Source organism: Rana temporaria, chromosome 3 (genome assembly GCF_905171775.1).
Source record: "Rana temporaria chromosome 3, aRanTem1.1, whole genome shotgun sequence".
Classification (NCBI taxonomy): domain Eukaryota; kingdom Metazoa; phylum Chordata; class Amphibia; order Anura; family Ranidae; genus Rana; species Rana temporaria.
Genome location: NC_053491.1, coordinates 257,255,480 through 257,273,382, shown reverse-complemented (window position 1 = coordinate 257,273,382; position 17,903 = coordinate 257,255,480). Strand labels below are relative to the sequence as shown.

Genomic DNA, 17,903 nt, shown 5'->3' with positions numbered 1-17,903 from the left:
AGCCAGAACCGCTGACAGAAACAGGCTTTTTTCAAATCTCACTGTGCCATTACATTACATTACATGCCTCACTGTGCCATTACATTACATGCCCCCACTGTGCCATCACTTGCCCACACTGTGCCATCACTTGCCCCCACTGTGCCAACAGTGCTATCACTCACGTTTTGCTGATTTTGACAAGCCGATGACAGTCTCCGTCTGCTGCGAGCGTCCATGATTTAAAAGCCGTGCCTTCTTTTCAGACTGTCCTGTGATAGGCGGAACACAAATTTTCCCAGCAGCGCCTCTGTTCTGTGTTCCGCTTATCACGGGCGTCCTCTCGTCCGAGGATGAGAAGGCATCTGTGATAGGAGGAACACAGAACAGAGGCGCTGCTAGGAAAATTTGTGTTCCGCCTATCACAGGACAGTCTGAAGAGAAGGAGCGGCTATTAAATCATGAACGCTCGCAGCACAGAGACTGTCACCGGCGTATAAGACGACCCCCGACTTTGGATGCATTTTTTTGCATCCAAAAAGTCGTCTTATACGCCGGGAAAATACGGTAAGCAAGCGGCCATACACCAGCAGAATTTTGTTCAAAATGTGTAGTTTTAAGAACTTATTTTTTTTTTTTAAATCATAAACAACTTCAATACCGGGCATTTTCACTCTCTTCCTGCCCAGGTCAATTTTCAGTTTTCAGCGCTGTCGCACTTTGAATGACAATTGCGCAGACATGCAGCACTGTATCCAAATGCACAACAATAGAGCTTTATTTGGTGGTGTTTGATTACCACTATGTTTATTTTCCCATTTTTCCCTCAGTTTAGCAAAAGTTATAACGTCTACAAAATAGGGGATGGCATTTTTATTATTATTTTTTTACTAGTAATGGCGGCAATCTGATATTTATTGTGATTGTGACATTGCAGCGGCCATATCGGACACTTTTGACACTATTTTGCAAGCATTCACATTTATACAGCGATCAGTGCTATAAAAATGCATTGATTAAATGTGTTACCCAGGTAGTGATTCTAACTGTAGGGGGAGGGGACTCACAAGGAGAGAAGACCTATAATTGTTCCTCTGTACTTGGAACACACGATCGGTCTCCTCTCCCCTGACAGGATGTGGATCTGCTCTGTTTCAGGAAATCGCGGGTGCCCAGCGGACATCACCGCCATCTGGTACTCGCATGGGCTCCTGAGTGACACATGCCCCCTAGATGGCCGGGAAGCCATAAACGTCATATGACGCCCGCCTGCCGATGTCATTTGACTATGGGCAGGGAAGCAAGTGGTTAATGGGGTCAAGTTGATGATTGTTTTCATGAGAGAATGCAAAGTAACAGGGTTGATTTTTTTTTTTTTTTCATGAACAAACAGATTTCTAATGGAGAATGCAGTTTACCTTCATGGAAGGAGAATTGCTGTATGCCAGAACGGTCAGATCTTTCAGTTTGATTATGATGACTCTCAGCATACATTATGGCAAAGTCTATCTGACAGAACAGGGACATTATTTGTCCTTTGTAACCCTTAGGCCCCGTACTCACGACCAAACATGTCTGCTGAAACTGGTCCGCGGACCAGTTTCAGCGGACATGTTCGTTCGTGTGTAGGCAGTAACAGACAGGATTCCAGCAAACAATCGTCGGCCAGACCGTTTTCCAACGAACAACTGTTTCCTTGTCTTGCTTTAAAACAGTCTGCTGGAATCGTGTCCGTCAGACATGTTCGGTCGTCTGTACACAAAAGCAGCGTACAAAAACCCCGCGCATGCTCAGTCCAAATGAGGAGACGGGAGCGCTCGTTCAGGTAAAACTCGCGTTTGTTTGGGATATGGCACATTCGTCATTAGAAACCTTTTATTCTAGCAAGAGAACAATGTCTTAAAAAGGCGCACTAAACCACATTTTCTTGCCTCGTTTTATTAATTCTTCTCTTGCTAGAATAACCCTGTTCTCTTGCTGATGCAATTTCAATAGAGTTGTCCCATACTGAAATGTCACATTTCTTGCTTGTGATGTAATCCTTTAATAATGTTTTCTATGCCAGACGTGTGTTTTGGTTGGTGGTCCTCCATAATTTATAGTAGTCATTTTTGTAAAGGAATGTGCATCTTTTTTTGTTTTTTGTTGTTTCTAGTTATGTCACCATTTAGTTTATTTTTTTTTAACATGTTTTTTTCTTTTTATTTATTTGATTTTTTTTTTTTGTGTTTCATTTGAGAATATTAAACCATGTTGGCACACCAAATGTCCCCCCCCCCCCAAGGAGTGTGTCCTTTGTAAATGACCCATTGTATATTTATTAAAGGTTTGCTGCCTAATAATCCCCACAGTATAACAAACAATAGACATGTTTTCAAATGAAAGCAAAAAGCCTTTTATTCAGGCAAATGTCATCACAAAAAATAAACAGAACGGCAGCACTAGAATAGATAGCAAACTATATGCAAACTTGCATTTCCAACATGGTGAAGGATAAACTTGCAAGCCTCAGGAACCAAACCCAAAAATAGGAAGCAGCAGCACAGAAACAAAGGAACCCAAACTGTGGTAGTCCAAACAAGATGTCCTTTATGTGGAAGGAAATGGAAGGCAGAGAATCAACGTTTCCTCCTCTTTCCAGCCTTCCCTCCAGGCAGCCTTCCAGCGGATCTAACACGGGGTCTTGCAGGTGGGGTCGATGTGGCAGCAGGAGGATGGTGTTCCGCAAGCCGGGCCGGGTCACATAGCCCAGTGTCTGGGGTCAGCAGGCCCTTCTGCATCCACCAAAGGACCTGGTTCATCAGGGCCTTTGCCAGTCTTCTCTGGTCCTCCTCCCCTTCATTCAAATCGTGGGCCAATGAGGCACTGAAGGCCTCTGTGGGGTTGAGGGGGGCCCTCATGATGGCGCTTGCCTCCTGTATCATGCGGAGGCTTGCCTCCTCCACAGGCCTCAACTGCCTCCTTCGGCCTGATGGCCTCACCTGGGGGGGAGAAGACTGGCTGGTGGTGGTTCTCCTGGCCGGGGGGACCTGCTGCAGGCCACTGGGCCCAGCCTCCTCCTGGCTGCCACTGACCCCGGCCTCCTCCTGGCTGCCACTGACCCCGGCCTCCTCCTGGCTGACATACACCTGAGGATCTGCCACCTCCTGGCTGATCTCTTCTTCCTGTGTGTAAAAAAAAGGACATTTTTTACAATTTCGCTAAATAAAACCACACTCATTTTCATGTTTTTCGTTTTGTATTTTCTGTTCATTATTACTTGAATACACTCTACTTCTGACCCCTGCAGTTGTCATCCCTGACACCTATTTGTCTGTACACCTTTTTTTTTGCTTTTTCCCAGCTTGGCTTTTCTTTTACAATATCAAATCATTAATCCACCAAGAATTATTTACGCCAGAAATATAGAGGAAACTACTATACCTCCTCATCGAAGGGTGGCAGATCTGCATCTCTGTCAGCCAGGCCCTCTTCCTCCGACTCTGCAGGGCTGTGGTCATCTGGGGAATGTCCGCTGGAAGGTAGCATGGAGGAAAGGTTGGAAGAAAGACTCGACATCGTTTTCCTGCCTTCCATTTCGTCCCGCAAAAAAGCCATCTGTTTATAATACCACAGTTTGGGTTCCTTTGCTTGTGTTGCTGCTGCTCCCGATTTTTTGCTTTTATTAGCTTTGTATGCTCTCCTGTATGTGCTTCTGAGGTTGGCAAGTTTATCCTTCACCATGTTGGCAGTGCATCCTGGCACCCATGTTTGCATATAGTTTGCTAGCTCTTCTAGTGCTGCCGCTCGTACATCTTTATTGCAATATAATGCGTGTTTTGAATTCCACAGGATGGGCGTGTCCTGATATTTTTGAAGTAAGGCCTCTATAGCTTCCTTGGTTTGTAGTTGGTCCATTTCACTTTTTTAAAAATGATATTTCTTTTGGAGTCTAGATTCGCAAAACATAAACCAAAGAAAAATAAATATTCAAAAGGATCAGTGTTGACCTTGATATAATATGTGTCTTGAAATTTATTACCTATATCTAATTACAAACACAGTCTCTCTTGTTTAAACAATGATTGGCAGCTCGGCCGCATTGGTTGTACCAAACATTGATTTGCTAGATGCAGAGCCATTGTTAACATTGCAGTAAATATTTTTAATATAGAAAAATAAACAATGATTACAAATGACAGTATTCATCTAGGCACTCTTTCATGTGTAAATCTCATGCCCCTGACAATGGATGACATAAAAGACACTTCCTAATGACCTCTGTACAACCAACACTTGAACAATACTTTGCCTGATCTGAATACACCATTCAAAAACTTGTCAATGAGGTACAGCATTGTTCACATCTCTATTTTGTGAGGTGTCCAAAAGCATTTGGATACCAAAATAACATTGTGGTACCCCATAGACAGAATAGCTTAAAAAGGGTGCAACCAACAGCCCAAACCCCCATCCCATGTGTCTCCATTTTCAAGGCCTCTGCTGATCACATTTTTAATTTCCTTACCTTCCTGTCTCTCGCTCCTCGTTTCTCACGCTCGCCTAATTACCGCGTAAGATGCGTAATCACGGCGTGCACCTTTTAAACACTCCGCGTATTTATTAAACCCCGCCCTCGTCACCTTTGCGAGGCCCCTAATCAATGAGTTTAGGAAATATGGCGTTAACTGTGTATGTTCTGGATGCGCTCGAAGATTCTCCGCGTAACCGACGTAAACACGTTGTTTGCATTCTCTACACTCCGCGTATGTATTAAACGCCGCCCTCTTCTCCGCCCATGGCGTAAGAATTCATCTTTTCCACGCCCATAATCTCTGTGGGAAAGGAAAGATGGCGATGTCACACGAGCGGGCACGATGCTCTCATGCCACAAGTGAAGGGACAGAGGCAGGGACGTCCCGATCAAGGCCAAGAAGATACAAAGCCACTAATATGCGGTTCCAGGAAATGGTGGAGTTAGTTTACATCATGCGAAAGAAGGACTATGATGGTGAATTAGGCCCATACAAGACCCCTAACCGCCGAAAGGCACATATTATGGACAAGGTGGCGAGGAGAATGCAGAGGATGTTTGGGATCACCAGGTCCAAGGAACAGCTGAGGAAACGCTGGTCAGACTTAAAATTGAGGGAGCCACATCAGATGAAGAAAATACTTAAAATTCTGCGTAAAAGTAAGTAAATATATATTGGGGTTGGGGGGGGGGGGGTGGGTGATTGTCTGCAATAATGTGTTGCCATGTATATTTCACCATCTGCCTCCTTGGCCTGCTTGTAATTTTAAAGACATGTTGTCATTTATTTTTTAGGACATAAATACCTACATATTTACAAATAGTGTTCTTAGTAAACCACGTAACATCACATAGTTTCTCAGAAAGGCTCGGTTATTCCAGGAACAACACACCTGGACATGGCTCACTGGCCAAAAACTTTGTTTGTAAACATTGTGTAAAAGCTAGTTCAAAAAAATAAAATTAGGAGAATGGGAAAGGCAAACAGGATTCATTCTAAAAACAGTGGTAATAAAGCAGATGTTTTCACATTTGCAATGCAGAGCACCTGTGTCTCCCCAAACCAAAAATGTGTTTTGGTAGGGTCTCCCAGAAATACTGTTTAGGGGGGACATCCATGTGTGTCACTTTGCTAAAAAGGGGCAGGATCAGAGCTTCCCATAGAAGTAATTGCAAAATGTAGGTTTGGTGAAAGACAAAAGTAACTAAATGAAAGCATCTTCTAAGCAATGTGTGCGATTTATGCTCTCCAATATCTGTGTGCTGATGAGTCTACATTTTTTTTTGTTTATTTCAGGGGAAAGAAGTCGCCAGCATTTGGAGGAGGCAGAGAGGGCCAGACAAGGCCAAAATCTGCCATCTCAACATGTGGAGGAGGAGGAGGATGTGGAAGGAGAAGAGGATGTGGAAGGAGAAGAGGATGTGGAAGGAGAAGAGGATGTGGAAGGAGAAGAGGATGTGGAAGGAGAGGAGGAAGGAAGAAAGGAGGAAGGAAGAGAGGAGGAAGAAGTAATTTTGGACTTAGAATTTATAGCAGATGAAGGGCAAGTGGCGGAAGAACAATTTGGCGAATTGAAAGAAGGTGGATTGATGGATGAAGGAGGAGTCCAAGATGATGGGGAAGTGGTGGAAGAAGGAGGAGTGATAGAAGATGATGGGGAGGTGGTGGAAGAAGGAGGAGTGATAGAAGATGTCGAAGAGGTGGAAAGGAGAAGCCCATCAGGTCAGTGTCACCCTAGCTTGATAAAAAAAAACATATGTAGATAGGCCTCATCGAAAAATAATTTTGTAAATGACCATTTTTTTTTTTTTTTTAGGGGAGGAGGATGGTGTGCCAATATTTTCACGTGCAAGTGCTGCTATAATTATTCTGCAGGTAATGGAGTGCAGCACTGAAATGCACAATATGCGTGAAAGGATGGTTGTCATGGAAGAGAATTTAACAAATGTCCTTTTGGAATGCTGCACGGAAATGGACAATATGCGGCAAAGAATGATGGTCATCGAATCTAATTTTAAAAATATTATTGACATGATGGGCCGTGTCAAAGACTGAAACACCCCCCGCCCATCCCCCGCCCCCACAAACATTTTTACTGTTTTAATAATGAATACGCCAAAATTTGAAGATACACACACAGTGTGCCAACATGTGCTATCTGCCATCACAGAATATCTAGTGTCTGTGCTTTGTGGGTCCAACCCCCTCCTCCATCCTCAAGTAGTTGAGAGGAAGGGTTTGCTCCCACAGAACACAGACATTGATCACCCATGATGTCAGATAGCACATGTGGCCATTTGTCTGTTGAACCAATGACATTTGGCGAGTTTGCACTGAATGTGTGTATCTTGAAATTTTGGCGTGTTCCAGTGTGAAAGCACACCATGACTGACTGCTGTTGTGAGTTTTTATATTTTTATAATTGTATTTTGTTACTTTTTGACCATGTTGAACCTTTTTGGATACTATAAAGTTTAGACCATAAAGAATAAACACCGAAAAAATTTTAAAAAGATATATATATAGAATTATAAATCTCTCTAATCACTGAATTTAGTGAAGTCGAGATTTGACTCCTAAATCTCCACAACAAATTTTCTTATTGAAAAACACACCAAAAAAAAAAAAAAATTGTTAAAAAAATATTGGTTTTTGTGCATAAAAAATATGCAGAAACTAAAAAATACTAAGGCGGTAAACACCCCACCAAAAATATTCTATATATATATATATATATATGTAAACAATAAATCTAACTATATTTGATAAACAAAAATGTGAACTTGTTAAAAAATGTATAATCTGCATAATATTTTTGGTAGAATTACCTGAAAAAAAAAAAAATTTAAAAAAGTTTTGTAGACTCCTAAGTACAAAAGCAGGGAGTAATGAAAAAAATATAAAATAATTTGTGGGGTCATGAACAAGCAAAAATTAAAAAACTTGACCTCAAAATTCACAAATGGAGTTGCTTCTTATTTCTAGACTCAATACCCTGTTTGTAGATGAGTGAATACTGTGCTAAATGTGGTTATTTACTAAAAGTGGAGAAATCAATTATGCATTAAAATTGAAGAAGTTAGTTAGAGAACCAGGAAGACAGATAAAAAGAGAAAAAGCATTAATGACAAACAACTGTATAAAGTCCAATGGTCTAATTATTTATTATTTGAGAGAATATTCCTTTCTTTGGGGGCCGAATTAGAAAGAAATATGATCTGGCATAGCAATGGCCCCCCGACCCATGAAGTACTCAACATATTTGTCGCGTACCTCACGAGCTGATTGGGGGGCCAAGCCAGCGCGACCAGTGTCCAGCCCGGGAAGGGGATCTGAGGGTAGTCTTGCCTCAGAACCGATGTCGGGTAGGTACGTCTGGGAGTGCCTGCGTAAAAAGTTGTGCAAAATGCAGCAGGCAAATACAACGGTGTCCAATTTATATTCCGCCAGATGTATCGATGTCCTGAACAGGCGGAACCGGTTGGTGAGTATCCCAAAGGCATTCTCGACTACCCTCCGAGCCCTGGCCAACCGAAAATTAAACACACTCCTCTCTGAGGTGAGGGTCCTCTGGGGAAAAGGCCGCATGAGGTGAGGACCAAGCCCGAAAGCCTCGTCCGCTAGGAACACAAACGGAAGTCCTTCCACATTATCTTCATCTGGTGGCAATGCCAGACCACCAGCTTGGAGACGATCATAGAAATCAGTCCGTGCGAACACTCCCCCATCAGACATCCGGCCATTCTTCCCCACGTCCACATATAGAAACTCATACTGTGCCGACACCACCGCCATCAACACAATACTATGATAACCCTTGTAATTATAATAGTAGGACCCCGAGTGGGGTGGGGGCACTATGCGGACGTGTTTCCCATCTATTGCTCCACCGCAGTTCGGAAAATCCCACCGCTGGGCAAATTGGGAAGCCACAGACTGCCATTCCTGTGGTGTGGAGGGTAGCTGTGGGGACAAACAAAAAAAGAGATTTAGTACTTTGGAATAAAAACATCCTACAAGCATCCTTGTGACACTTCAAAGTATTAAAATTGCATTTGAAAAATGTGCATGGAGAATTTGGGAAATGAAATATATAGGGCCACTTCATTAAGAGACTCCACAGCCCTCTGATGGGGACACTAAAAGTTTGAAGGGGGGGGGGGGGGACACAAAAACCAAAAAGTCCTGTTTTAAAAAATGGCAAGGTGGGTTTGTCCCTAGGATAGCATGCTGGACAGGTTAATATTGGGTAAGGGACAAATATGCAGGTAGGCCAAGAAAAAAACATGTAAAGCTGATATCAACATGCATAGGGAGAAAAGGGAACGTTAGTTAAACACACAGCATATCTGGGAAATTAAAAATAAAGTTAGTTAGCAACATTATTACAGCCAGGAAACTTACCTTAATATACTCCTCATGCATAACTTTGATGATGGCAGCACACGTGTCTGGTATGATGACCCCAAGCGCCTGCGGAGAGATGCCTGTTGAGAACTTGAGGTCCTGCAGGCTCCTCCCAGTCGCCAGGTACCGCAACGTGGCAATAAGCCTCTGCTCGGCCGTGATGGCTTGGCGCATCACAGTGTCCTGCCTCGTGATATAGGGGGACAGAAGTTCCAGCAGACTGTTGAATACGGGGTCCGTCATGCGGAGAAAATTCCTAAAGTCATTAGGATTATTCTCCTGGATTTCCCTAAGCAGAGGCATATGTGAGAACTGGTCACGCTGGCGCAACCAATTCTTGGTCCAGAAACGCCTCCGCCCCCTGTTTCTGGCCAAAGTACTGGAAAAATGAACATATCCAGCAGCCATCCCATAAACAGCACCAACTCGCGAAAATTGACGCTGCTGCTCCATCATGGCTTCAAACCGGCCGGCTGGTCAGTCAAGAACACACTCAAACAGAAAGCACTCGCAAATCCAGCACTACCTGCGACAAACGCGTGACAAACAGATACGAGCGCACAGGATGCAACTGCTAAAGCAGAAACAACCTGCTAGCCTATAGCCGAATGACAACTACGTTACCGCAAGCACACGCACTGAACCCGTGAATACACGCTGTCAAAGCCTGGAGACCGAGAAGCGCGAATCAGCTCTAACCAAACCTTCACTAACACGAGCAAACCCGTAACTAGCAAAAGAGGAACAGAGGGCGGCGCCATTAAGTTTGGTCTTCCCCTTTATAGTGACGTCGTACGTAGTTTACGTGCACGCGTTCCGGTACGACGGTAATTTGGTCCGCTGGTGTGTACAAGCCAGCGGAACCAAACAAAAATCAGCCTTGTACGCCGGAAACTGTCGGGCAGACAGTTTCCAGCGCACAGATCCGGTCGTGAGTACAAGGCCTTACATTTATCATGGGATAGGTGTAATGTATTCTGTTGTTGAGAAGAAAATATATTCATTTTTTTGGGATGTAGTATATATTGCTGAGCATTTCAGCAAATATTTGCATATATATATATAAAAAAAAAAAAAATCCTCACTTAGCCTCAATAATACACTACCTCTTTTGCTCTTTTATAGCAAAATAAAAAACCTTATTTCATGGACCTTTTGAGAAGCTGAGTCCTGTATGTTAGGTTCTAAAATTTAACAGCTTGCCTACCACTGATATACATAGACGAGATGAAAAAAATGTACTATATACAGTGCCTTGAAAAGGTATTCACATCCCTTATTTTACAATTTTTTTTTCATATTACAACCCAAAAATGTATTTTATTTGGGATTTTATGTAATAGACCAGCACAAAGTGGCACATAATTGTGAAGTGGAAGGAAAATGATAAACAGTTTTAATTTTTTTTTTTTTTTTTACAAATAAATATGTGAAAAGTGTGGCATGCATATGTATTCAACCCCCTTTACTCTGATATACCTAACTAAAATCTTGTGGATCCAATTGACTTCAAAAGTCACCTTGTTAATAAATAGAGTTCACCAGTGTGTAATTTAATCTCAATATACATACAGCTGTTCTGTGAAGCCCTCAGAGGTTTGTTAGAGAACCTTAGTGGACAAACAGCATTAATCAGAGAAGGAGCCAACAAGCCCATGGTAACTCCGAAAGAGCTGCTGAGATCCACAGCTCAGGTGGGAGCATCTGTCTACAGGACAACTATTAGTCATGCACTCAACAAATTTGGCCTTTATGGAAGAGTGACATCCCCACTGTGAAACATGGCGGTGGTAGCATCATGTTGTGGAAATGCTTTTCTTCAGCAGGGACAGGGAAAGGGAAGCTGTTCAGAGTTGATGGGACGGTGAATGGAGCCAAATAGAGGACAATCTTAGAAGAAAACCTTCAAAAGACTTGAGACTGTGGCGGAGGTTCACCTTCCAGCAAGACAACAACCCTAAACATTCAGCCAGAGCTACAATGGAATGGTTTAGATCAAAGCATATTCATGTGTTAGAATGGCCCAATATAAATCCTGACCTAAATTAAATTGAGAATCTGTGGCAAGACTTTAACATTGTTGTTCACAGACGCTCTCCATCTAATCTGACAGAGCTTGAGCTATTTTGCAAAGAAGAATGGGCAAAAATGGCACTCTCTAGATGTGCAAAGCTGGTAGAGACATCCCCAAAAAGACTTGCAGCTGTAATTGCAGTTAAAGGTGGTTCTGCAAAGTATTGGTTCAGGGTGGGGGTGGGGGGGGGGAGGGGGTAAATACAAATGTACTCCACACTTTTCACATTTATTTGTAAAAAAAATTGCCTTTGCATTCTGACAGCGGGGGAACCCTGCCATCAGAATACACTGATCAGCACTGCTGGCTATAGTTGGCAGTGCTGACTGAGCGGCAAAAATCCAACATGGTGGTTGTACAGAAGTTGTACAACCAGCCTTGCCTATACATGGATCAAAATTTGGCTGGTCCCTGCTGAACTGGCCCAATCCACTGGTTCAATCTAAGTCCTGTGCAGTCAGCACTTAAAGTACTAACTACAGTATATTTATGGGTTTGCATCATGATGGGCTTTAAAGCGGAGGTCCGCCAATTTTTTTTTTAAGTCAACAGCTACAAATACTGCAGCTGCTGACTTTTAAAAATAAAGACACTTACCTGTCCAGCGCGCCCACGATGAGGGCACCCGAAGTCGATCTCTGCCTCGGTTCTCGGATGCTGCTGCTGCCATCTTCGGTAAGGCTTTAGGACTCGTAGAGGGTTTTTGGGCTGCAAAGGTAGTAGTTCCGTATAAATAAATTGGTAAAATATTGTAATAGGCTTTATGTCTTCTCTATGTGTAAGGGACAAGACGTTCTCCAAAAATGTTAATAATCCATATTCCTAATACACATTTAAGTTAGTAAGTAAAGTTAGTAAAACTTAGCTTGTAAAAAAAAAAAGACAAAATTTGTTTAGTGATTATGTGCAGAAAGTGATAATGTTAAACAAGGACCAATTGCTAATATTCAGAGCTGAAAGTTGTCTTAATATGTTTCTGAGTTCAGCTTCTAGCCGGTAAAGTGTACCATGTGATTTGCAAAATGAAGAGGATACACTGGTTGTGTGGAAATGCAGCATGCATGTGATTCCCAATTACCGTATTTATCGGGGTATACCGCGCGCCGGCATATAACGCGCACCCCAAGCTTAGAAGGGAAGTTTAGGAAAAAACTTTTTGGATGCTCAGCCTTGTCGGTGTTTGTCTGCTGTCGGCATCCGTCTGCCGCCTTGCGCGGAGTCCGTCCAGCCTTGTCGGTGTCCGTCTGCTGTCTTGCCCGGCGTCCATCAGCGGCCTTGTCCGGCGTCCGTCTGCGGCCTTGCACGGGGTCCGTTCCCTTTGATCCCGCTGACGTCACACGCTACACTACGAGCAGACTGTCACCATCTCCACCAAAGTAAACAGCTGGTTTCTCCCCTGGCTATTTGCGGCTTCACAGTCTGGATTTGGTACGGCTCTAAGACATGCCGCAGACATTGGGACAATTACCACAAGATACTGATCTTATGAGCACATCTGTACTTATATGTAAGTGTTGGATATATGTATTGCATTACTCATTAAACACTGTACTCAGAGGTGCTTTTCTGTCTTTCTTCAAAAGTGCAAAAAAAAATTGTGTATTGTTTGTCCCTAGAACCCATGATGTCGGTCCCTGCATGTTGGGTCTCTGTATGTGGCCATGCAGAATAAAAGTCTCACATGTGGTATCACCATACTCAGGAGAAGGAATAAAATGTGTTTTGGGGTGTAATTTGTGGTATGCATATGCTGTGTGTGAGAAATAACCTGTTAAATATGACAAGATCTTCATTTGGAAAGAATTGTGGGGAAAAAAATACAACTTCAAAAAACTCACAATGCCTCTTATTAAATACCTTGGAATGTCTACTTTCTAAAAAGGGGTCATTTAGGGGGTATTTGTACTGCCCTGGCTTGTTATAGTCTCAAGAAATTAGATAAGCCATTAGTACATCAGGTGTGATCATTTTTTTTACCACAGATATGTAAAAATATGTTTTGGCCAAAATGTATGAAGAAAAATTACTAACTTGGAAAATGTTATAACATAAACTTAGAAAGATTTATTTGTGTAAAAAAATAAGACACACATTTCATATGGGTATGATGTTGCATTTTTTTAAAAATCCCTTGCTGCTTCTGGAATGCGGTTGGAGGTCCGATCAGGATGATTTATTTCAAGGCTTTTCTTTATTGATTTTCTGGTGAGTTTGAACCCCAGAGGGGAAGTGTGTCTCACGTTTTGGTGAAGATTGGAAATCGGTGGAGGGTGTACTACCATTCCTGGAAAACATTTGCTATATTACTTTGAACTTTGCCGGATTCACTGATCTATGGACTCTTTTCCAACATCTTTTATCTATATGTTTTTTACTTATGCTTAGCGCTGTTTTATCATTTTATAACCATTATTTACTGGTTGTATTCGATTGATTCTTTCTTTATACTTTTAATAGATGTGCTTTATCTATTTTAAACAGCTGCTTTAATATATATACATCACCTTCCGGGTTTTAGCAGAGATTTTAGCTATTTCTGTTAATTTCATATATATATATATATATTATACTTTTTAGACTTAGTCCATTTCCTGTCCATCTTACATTAAAGTTTTTATTTTTCTGGGCGCCGGAAAGTGCACTGTGTAGTTCCCCCTTGAGCGTTTTTTGGTGCACTCTTTTTTAATTATGGTGTTGCATTACTGAGTAATTGTCATTCAAAATGTGAGAGCGCTGAAAATTGGTCTGGTTAGGAAGGGGGTTTAAGTGCCCAGTGGGTAAGTGGTTAAGGACATTTCACCTATTCATGAGAACAGGTAACCAGCCTCCTTTCCCTCACAATTCAAAAGCTTCCTGTCAATATGCATTTTCAGTCAAAGACAATCCAGGAGCAAATATTACTCTTGTAAGATCTTGATCAATATTCTGATTTTCAAGTGTAATTTTATCTATAAATAAAGGTATTGTGTATTTTTGGGAGGCAGTGGTGTATAACTGAAGATGCTGCTAGAGAAGAAACTTTGTGATAATCAAAAAGCAGCAGAAAGAGTGTTTCTGGAATGAGAACTCTGGACGGAAAAGCTACTTGCGCTTTCATTCTAGTTCTCATCATTTCATTTCAAAAAGTTTTTTTTTTTTTTTGTATGTCTTTAAGGCACCTCTGGCATGCACAGATGGGTTTTTTTGTCATCCTTGTAGCATTTGAAAAAATAATATTTCTTCTCTCAGTATTTGCAAAGTGCAGCAGAAATTGCATTGTGAAGGAAAAGAAAAAAACAGTTTACTGACCAGACTATGGGTAAACATTATGCTGTAATGTTGGAGAACATAAATATGAATTATTTAAAGTTTAAAGTCACATGAGGGTAGAGATATTTGTCAATGAGTGTACTAGCATTTTCAGTTAGGCTTTGGCAACTAGATAAAATTGGTCGACCAGGGGGATTGGATAATGATTTGTGTACTTAGGGTAATGCATACAATGTAGAGATCCTAGGTTCTTTGGTATTTAAGTAATTTCAGGTGTTCTTATCAATGAGCCCCTTGGTGTATGCTTTGAAAATTAGAATAGTATTCACAATTGAAATTTTCAATTCGATTTTTAGAGATAGGTCAATACCATTATCTGTTGTTGAGAATGCTTAGGCACATGTCTTCATAGTCTTCAACATCCATAACCACTAGGTTTCCCCCTGTGTATGTTTGTTTAATTATAATTCTGCAATTGAATCAGTGTGGCCCTCCTCCCACAGATCCATCAGATCCTTAATAGCTTAAAGTTCATCAGGACCAAAATTAAATTGCTCAGTGGGGGTGCTAGAGGAAGTGCATTCACCTAACACAGGGGACATTGTAAATGACTTTGTACATTAATTTCCTCGCAAAGAGGTGTATAGCTTTAATCATCTGGATAACCCTAAGTTTAGCACTTCAGTTGTCACTAGTTAGAGATACAGAGGAGAGATTAATGGTTTCTAATTTGGTGTCTCCATATTGTTCCCGGGGAGTGGGGTCGTGACAGTGGGACTGGGGGACTGATCCGGTGTTTTCACCAAAAAAAAATGGGAGATATTTTGGGATCTATAGCTAGAGTGCTGTGGGGAAATAGAGAAAGAAGGTTTGGTTCACTTACCCTTCTGGTAGTGGTCATGGTTTTAGAAGAAAAGGACAATGAAGCAAAAGCCAGAGTGTTAAGTGCAGAACTGTAGACCGGTGTGGACAGAGTGTCAACATGTTTAATTGAATGAAGAAACCCGTGAGGTGGTTTGGCTAGAGCGTGCAGTCTGTGATTGTCGAGTTGCTGAAGATCCAAAAGTGATCCCGTTGACATTGTATCTAGTTCTCCTGCGTTTTTTTGGGAAATCTGTCTCGTGACAAATCACGATATATGATTGGCTAGATGACACTGAAGAAACAGAGGACATATTGGGTACAACATTAGTGGTTTTGGATGCTGCCTGTGTTAAAGGTCTATTCATGGGTTTGCTAAAGGTCGATTGATTCCATTTGTAGGCATATCTGTTTTCGTGTGCTGACTTATCCTTAAGAAATGTACCTTCTTTGGCATTTATGAGAGCTACTGTATATTCCTCCTAGATGTACACGTAGTTCCTTTTCCTTGCGAACAATCAAGGTAGATGAAACAATCAGAATATGGTCTTGATACCAAAGACTGATTTGTGCATCAAGATTAACAATTTCAGTTTGATATTGATTGCATAGATTGGCAATCATTTCTAAAGGGCAGTTCTTTAAATTTTGTTCCCAAATCAATTTAAGGGAGTCATTGATTTTTCTAAGATTAGGAAAAATGTCCTATAAGTCCCCATGAGATGATTTTGTTTTCTGAATATTTCTCAAAGTATTGTTTATGCCAGTAAATCCTTACTTTTTTTTCTCTAGAAGACATTGTAATCTCAAAAATGATTTATCCAAGTCTGCCTCTGTGATATTGTGGCATTCTGGGTTGAATGTATCTTTGGCATAAATCCCTCCCATGCTTCTCCACAAAAGTCATGCCGTGATGAGACAATGTCATCTCAGACAGCAAATATTTAAAAAACAATAATGTAGCAGAATCACAAAATATCAATAATTGAAAAAATATATATTGGAGACAAGTAGAAAAGGAGAAAAAAATAAAAGGCATGCGAACATATAAACAATTATTATCCTAAAAAACAGTGTTGGTTATGTATTAATAGTCACCCAAGCAAGTAATGATGTATTGAAAACACCTGGTGTACAATAGCTGGGGAAATAGATTAAGTGACTCTAGAATATCACACACCTCATCACTGGTATCAGAAATAAATGGAAATGGAAGGATGAGATTATAGCAGTGCTTGGATAATAAACTATACATATAAGGTAAAATCTATCAATCTTTATTGGAACATAAAAATAAAGGTTCAGACATAATTAATTAACAGAGCATATACAGTTTAGCTATTAACTGGTTGCTGGTGTCCCACAGGGGCATGGATGGTCAAAAGTAGATGTTATATCCCAACATGTTTCGCCAGCATTGGCTTCCTCAGGGGATTATTTAGTACCACCAGTAATGACATGGCTCTGACAATAATAAAATATAAAAAGGTTTATCAGTAATCAATTGTGGTATAAATGAAATGAAAAAGGACTACATTTACAGTACACACATAGCATTGGTCATAGCTTCAATTGTAAATACCCACCTCCACCAATCCTGGTCAGGGGGTGCAAGAAGAAGAGGACCCTCTCCCTCTATTTATAAAGGAATCGTGGCATATATTCAATTTAATTTGCTCATGCACAATGTCTGTTGTATTGCATTCGGATAAGGATAGTAAGACCCTTTCTCTAATAATTACATACTGTACATAATAGTCTACAATAAATTATTATTAAGTTGCAATAATCAGGTCAAGTGCTATAAAATCATCAGAATTATTCTTTAATGCTAGGTCTTAGGTGTAGTAAACCATAGCAACTATTTAGCATTTTCCTAGTCATCATATGACTTCAGCAGAGTAATTTCCAATTGGTTGATGTACAATGTACATTCCTGTAGCAAGAGGTTATGGCAGCAACCATTGCATACCTTTCCTGCTGTAAACACTAGTTGCTTGGTTGTTATCCCAATCAAATGGTTTTCAGACCTTCTTACCTGGGTCAAATAAAAAGTGTTATGTTGTCCCGGTTGGTTCAATAATGGCAATTACTTATGCCACGTACAAACGATCGGTTCATCCGATGAAAACGGTCTGATGGATTTTTTCATCGGATATCCGATGAAGCTGACTTTCATCAGTCTTGTCTACACACCATCAGATTTTTTTTTCTATCGTTTTTTTAACCATCAGATAATTTTAAAACAGATTCTACGTTATTTCACCGATGGGAAAACAACTGATGGGGCCCACACACGATCGGATCGTCTGATGAAAACGGTGCATTAGACCGTTTTCATTAGACAAACCAATCGTGTGTACGCGGCATAACTTCACTGGCTGCATGCATGTTCCAGGTCAATGACTCAAAAAGTACCAAAGTTAGAGGATCTTGCATGACCTCAGGGAAGTCAATATCGGTGGCCTCCGTATTTTTTGACACAAAGCTGATCGAAGAATCGGCTTGGGTGAGGACAGTGCTGGATCCCTGGAAGTAAGTGTCCTTACTGTATATTAAAAGTTGTCAGCTACAGTATTTGTAGCTGCTGACTTTTAATATTTTGGGGGGAGACTGGAGTTCTTTAACTTTGGAAACAACTTTTCTCTGTAAATCAAAGCAGACCCTATCAAATACCTCAAAATTACAATGGCTAGATTTTAAATGGATCACAATGTATTTGTAGTTAACAACCATATTTTTTTTTAGATTAATTTTTAATCATTTGTACATGCTATCTTGCTCTTTATAGTTACATCCTATTTTTTTTTATTCATCTG

At 41.0% G+C, this 17,903-nt stretch overlaps 1 protein-coding gene across 1 annotated transcript in view; it reads left to right on the top strand.

Moving 5' to 3' along the window:
• The window catches only part of KCTD16 (potassium channel tetramerization domain containing 16), a 442,959-nt gene that overhangs the window by 312,837 nt on the left and 112,219 nt on the right, over nucleotides 1-17,903 (top strand). The window lies entirely within an intron of this gene.